Source organism: Platichthys flesus, chromosome 12 (assembly GCF_949316205.1).
Source record: "Platichthys flesus chromosome 12, fPlaFle2.1, whole genome shotgun sequence".
In the NCBI taxonomy this organism is placed as follows: Eukaryota; Metazoa; Chordata; class Actinopteri; order Pleuronectiformes; family Pleuronectidae; genus Platichthys; species Platichthys flesus.
The window spans coordinates 10752162-10758698 of NC_084956.1; positions in this window are offsets into that span (position 1 = coordinate 10752162).

Below are 6537 nucleotides of genomic sequence, written 5' to 3' on the forward strand. Positions count from 1 at the left end.
GAGGACGGAAGGGAAGCTGATATCTACACGTCAGCTCCGACACGCCCGTGATGAACGTCTCCTCTCATCCTCCACATGTTTTCTAGAGCAACTCAAACCTCTTGTTTTTCTTGCAACCGCAGGAAATAAATGTGCCTCATAGCTTACATAAGCAGACACTGTGAACCATGTTTATACATGAGCAGCTCTCCCTAAGCTTCATTTAATTACAAAAGCCTTGTCGATTCCTCAATGCAAAAACCTGCCAATTTTACATTTATTGAACTCTCAAATCATTAGTTTTCCATTCTCCCAAACCAAGAAACCAGTGACGACGGTGACTTTGCGTGGCCTCAAACTGTGGGGGGGGGGGGGGTTGAAAATGATTCACAGCGCGGTGGCAGACAGATCTGTGTCATCCCCACTGTACAAACATGATACTTGTCATCAGATGTCTGGAGCTGTATTTTTACACAAACAACACCTGCAGGCCTGGAATATGCATGACATTCTGTCATGTGGTTGGTTGCAGGGCGAGAAACTAATTATTCGGAAAGCTGTGCTTTATTCAATTACACACCAAAACGTCATTAGAATTCAAACTGCAAATTCCATGGCAACATTGACAATGTCACAGTAACAGTAAGTAGAACATGTCGTTTTTTCTGAATAATGTTCTTTTGCTCAGATAGAATAGAATGAATAAGTCATCCACTGAAAGGATTTACCTTTGTCTTTAGTGTGAAACCAATTTGATGACTTCTGTTGACCTCAAAGCATTTTTCATTTCTCCTGCTGTGCTGCAGATACTGTCCTCGTCTTTTAACCCTCTGCTCTTCAGTTTGGAGCTGTGGCCCTCTAGAGGACAAAAGAACACAGTGCAGTTTCTATCAGTCTGCCAGACTTCATTGGGTTGTGCTTCCCTCCCAGTACTTGCAACCCCTTGGTTCAGCTGATACGTTTCTATAACACGTGGTACATGTGACTCTTCCTTCATTCAGGGGAAATTATCTAAGTGATTGCAGGAACGAAAAAAAGACTTTAAGAAAAGACAGATTCGTTCATGATTGTGAATGAGTTTAATGCTGGTTACTACAGCAACAGACTGCCCCAGGTTGCAAACAGCTTTAGCTTTGAGTGGCACAGAAACACATGTTCATACATCGCATAGAAGAAGTCGTTGACTCTGGGTCCAGAAAGTGAAGCCAATGCAGAATGGCCTGAAACCTGTGGTCTCAGGAGAGTGACACCACTGGCTGTCAGTTTCCCAGTTTCCATTCAAATCAGTTCAATCTGTATAGTTTCAAGTCTTCTCGATCTACAGCATGATGTTCATTTTGTAAAAGATGCAGACAATGAAGCATTGTTTGCACTGGGGCATGGCTACCATGTGATTCACAGCTACTACAGTCCTATGGGTGCTAGCCGCAGGTGTATATGGGCATGCAGTGTCTTCTTTAAAAAATAAAGAAATAAGGGTTAGGGTTAGGGTTACGAAACTCAAGGTGTCTAAACATCAGTTTAAAAAACAATGTGTGCACACTGCACACTTTCCATTCGTTCCTTTTTAATGTTCCACTAAAGCATGACATGGAATATCAAAATACACTTTTAAGCTTTTTCCCAGCGTCCTAAATATTTGGTCAAATCAAAGGGGCAGACTCTCCGCTCTATGTAGTATGCATGATGAAACACACGATGGCGCCAGAGCCCTGTTGTTGCACTGCATACAGGTGGCCTGAGATTCAGAGGAGAGTGAAGCGAGCGAGCGCCGGAGAGAGAGACGGAGCCAGAGTGAAGTCGAAAGCTCAGGAATGTTTTATGACAGACAATTAGCTGAGTGCTTCCATTTAAACCTACATTGATTAAATTGATGGCAAATTGAGTTTGCACACTGGATGTCGTTTTCTTTACTGAAATCACTTTGAGGTGATTTACTCCATCTCTTCCACTTGGTTGCCCATAATTAGATCCAAATGACTCCGTCCTCATTACAGATGTGGCCCTGGAATTAACTACTTGTGTTGACTTGCTATTCATCTGCCGTGCGAGTGCGTGGCGTTCACACACACACACACACACACACACGCACACGCACACACACACACACAACACGTGGGCCTGGATGGTTATCTCATGATGTTACACTACATACATTTACATTCTGTGTGCTAAGCGCTGTGTGTTTTTTCTCCAAGGTGGATGATGGGCATGCTTTGACAGCGGGTCACTAATGTTCTCGGCCTTGTGCTTTACTGCCTGGCCAACAGTCTGTGTGACTCATGTTTGAGCCGCTCTAGCTCCGACTGGGATGTGGAGTTCTCCCAGTCCCTTAAATTTCAGTTTCTGTCTCATCCTATCCCAGACTTCCATTCGAAGAATCACTCCCAAATTCGTTCTGTTCTCCAGTGCGTCCCATTGAGATGTCTTTTGGTACATTCAAGCATGGACACCGTGCCGAGGCCGTGCATTTTCCCCTTTCCCACAGGAATCAGATTATACAGATGCACGTGCATGCATGTGAACACATATTTACGCTTATGTACACTATGTACATGGGGCAATATGTACACTGGCATACCTACGGTTGACTTTGACTTTGCACGTTAATCTCTCCGTCATCATTTCCAAACAAGTCGAACTGCAAGCTCCACCTAAGCTCTGTGAATTTCCATTCCCCGTGTATCCATGCCGCTCTGAACAATGACATGATCCTCAAATGGCTTTATTCTAAATCCGCACAAATCCGTAACAACCACCGGCATGAAAGTAAAGCAGGGTAACCCTTTCCAACGAGCTATTATTCTCTTTCTTCTAAACAAAAGGCACTCGGCTTTCCAGCTAACGGGACTCAACTCATGGTCTTGTGGTTGGAAGCGAGCAAAAAACATTTACAGGGGCTGTGTACCAAAGGGTCTCTGCAGAAGTGTGTGTGTGTGTGTGTGTGTGTGTGTGTGTGTGTGTGTGTGTGTGTGTGTGTGTGTGTGTGTGTGTGTGTGTGTGTGTGTGTGTGTGTGTGTGTGTGTGTGTGTGTGTGTGTGTGTGCGCGTGTGCGTGCATTTGCGTGTGAGTGTGTGTTATTCCCTGAATTTAAAATTTCCTCTCAGGCATCCAGGAGATGATGAGATTACAGTAGTGGTCGAGGGTCTACCTGGGGCCCACAGCAGGGCTCCCAGGGGCAAGGGGTGTGTGTGTGTGTGTGTGTGTGTGTGTGTGTGTGTGTGTGTGTGTGTGTGTGTGTGTGTGTGTGTGTGTGTGTGTGTGTGTGTGTGTGTGTGTGTGTGTGTGTGTGTGTGTGTGGTAAATAATTTAAATCAAAACGTTAAAGTGGAAGGGAACAGTCACCCATTCACTGTACTTGCAATAATAGCAAACTGATGAATACAGCTGCAGTGTTTAATAAGGTGAAAACAATGCACGTTCATAAATGATTTTTCCCTCCACCTGTGCGGAGTAATGGTTCATTTTCCTTTTCTCGGTTTGTTGCCAAATCGACTGAGCATCACAGCCAGACTTCTCAAAGCATCAAAAGTTCATCACAGCTGCATCACCGGGATGTTTCCGTTCACATCTGCAGTAGATTGAATTAATTGTTTAGGGAAAAAAAGCCCAAATAAGTTGGACACGTTTGGACCAAAAGGAACGAAGGGGAAATATGTGCTCCTTTCTGAAAAGTAAAAAACCGTGAGTTGCGCTTCTAAATGACATTACAGGAGTTCAATGTGGACCCAGTTTGTGTTGGTTGGAGGGGAAACATTGATTTTGGTGAGGAAGTGAATCTCAGTGCTTCTTACCGGTGCTTTTTCAGATCAGATATAACAAACTTTAGGAAATTGATTTCACTTTTGATTTATTTACTTTCCTTTTGTCTTTTTTCACTGTTTAAATTTCAATCATGCTCGATCAATATTGACCATGTACAAGCAGAACAACAGTAATATTTCTTTTTTTCAGGTTTTACAACTTCACTGCTGATTGCTTTCCAAACTATTATATTTTTACAGTTTTAAAGTAAAAAATCTGGGTCTTATGCCGTAAGTAACACAATCTGATAGGTTTCTTTCCCCTTGTGTTGATGGCCGGGTCATATAATTAGGCCGAGAAGCAGAAGCTGATAACAGTCGGTCGGATGACATTTGAACTTGCCCTGACCTCCGGAGCTCAGGGAGAAGGAGGAAACTGGATCCGTAGAAATGTGTTAGACACACAAGCACCTGCAAACCAAATGGATAGCAGGCGCTAAAAGAGCTGCTGCGTTAGAATCAAAACGGGATCCATGCTGGAGAATGTCAAATTTATTTTAATTATAAAACACCCAATATTTCTTTTTCCATCGCTCCTCATAAAATTCATGAATGTGACAGTATCACTTCTCGCTGCTTCCACCCTGCTGTGCACATTGGGAGCCGCGCTGCATAGTTCTTACCTTGTTCCTATAAGTTGGCCAAATGGCTAATTTGGCCTGACCAGACAGAAAATTGAATATTACACCGTGAGTGTTTAAACCTGTCTCGGAGAAATGGAAGCGGGGGCTTGTTAAAGCCATCAAACAGAATTAGCTGTGAGGGCCGCGCTAACCACACTGTTTGTGTACCTTGTGCGATGTGTGTTTATGTGTCCATTTGTGTGTGAGCGTGAAGCCTGTTATTCTGCTAATTCAATATCCACCGTTTCCTACACTGTCCTCCTCCAGCTCTGCCGCGTTGCCAAGACGTGATTGACAGCTGTGCCAGGCTAGTTCTGCCGGATCCGTGTGTGGGGGGGGACACACGCTGCTGGGCGTCCTGTGAACAATGTCACATGATCCAGAGAGTTCTGCTTAGGTAATGTCTCTCAGGTGAGTGTGGATTTAAGGTGTCCCGAGGAAACCCCCCCCCCCCCCCCCCCACACCTCTAGCTCCTGTGCTGTGCGTCCATCAGAGCAGCAGATAATGAGCTGTTTGCTTAATCGTACCTGGAGATTAATCACGCCGCAGACTGCTGACCGTGCCATCGCATGAGCGCCCTGTGGCTGCTGCTTCGTGTCCTGGTGCTTCACATCTGCAGCTACGAGGCTGTTCTCAGTGTTTTATGTAACGTCACAGAAAGACTAATTTCTCCGTCTACCCTCAGTAAAAGGTGATTACATAAAGAAGGGATTTTCAGATTGTCCTGTGTGTGCCTCCCTGAGTGGGGGGGGGGGGGGGGGGGGGGGGGTACTGAGTATATTAATTAAGGGCTATGTGTTTTTTCTTGTCCTCTAAATAAAATCTGATTTATGACCGGGTATTTTGACATAAAAAAAGTTTTTGGAACAAAATGTTTTGCAGGACACAGATGTGGTCAGCAGGGGCCGGGTGTGGAGGAGTTTCATGAGGTGCTGAAACGAACGATTGTTTGCTCCTGTTGTTCATTGAGGGTTTGTAATACAGAATAATCATTAAAACCTGCAACACAAGAACCTTGCAACACAATGCACTGCCGCAATGCACGAACTCACCACATACACACTTTTCCCCGAAATGTTTTCCTAGTCAGGGAGGGTTCAAATATATTCAGATTTGATTAATTTGATATTTGTTTGATTTATTAGCTACAGATGGACAATGCAGTCCGACCAGAGCAGTTAGAAGAAGACTTCATTCTGTGCCGTGCCTGCAGACTCCAGGCTCCGGTATCAGGAGCCCAGGTGCTTCATCTGTTCTGCCGCAGCACGTGTTGACCATGATGGGCTGCGCTCCGGCTCGCCTCAGGCCTGGAGGTCTTGGTTAGCTCCAGATGTGGTCTTAAAACCCCGGATGATTAGGTACATAATGGAGGGCCAGCTAGACTTCGGCTGCCCAGGGGCACCCACCGGGCCAGAAGTGAGGGCCGGACCGGGTCGTATATCATTCATAAATATATCTATGATTTACACAGTCGTTGCTGTTGGATGATGCAATGGCTGGTTCTGCCATGCATGTGAATTGGTCCGTTGTGCACTCTCCAACCGAGCGTCATGTGTCTGTGAAGTGCACTGAGGTGTGTTTTATGGATTGTTTTTAAGCTACTTAGTGGTAACCAGGGAACTAGTTAACTTCATTTCTGCTGGGTGACCTACGTGGAAAGAAAACCACAGGCAGCTCCCAAAAAGTGGTAAATCTCTTTAATGTGCTCTTTGTCATCTGTCCTGTCCTTTTGATGAAGTTCTTACATCATATGATATCTATGCAAGTTCAAAGACGGCTGGCAGGAGAACAGGGACTTAAGAAAATTGAGTAGATTAAGAGACTTACATTGAAAAGCAGTCTTAATTGAATCAAAGATTGTTTTGGGCTGAAACCCTTAGTATTTGGCAAATTGCTTTTATGCTGCAGCATCACAAATGAAATAAATCCCTAAAATACTGGAGACATTTTGATTTTTTTATCTGCAGTCACAGAGTTCCATTAATCACTGGTTCATATATGCAATAACAAAGCCAGTGAGTGCATGTGTAGAATGTTCTCTTAATGTGTGCGCCACACAAACACACTCTGTACTCACATACGCACACACTTACATTGAGAAACCTCAGTCTGCTGGGCCCTGTACTGTATG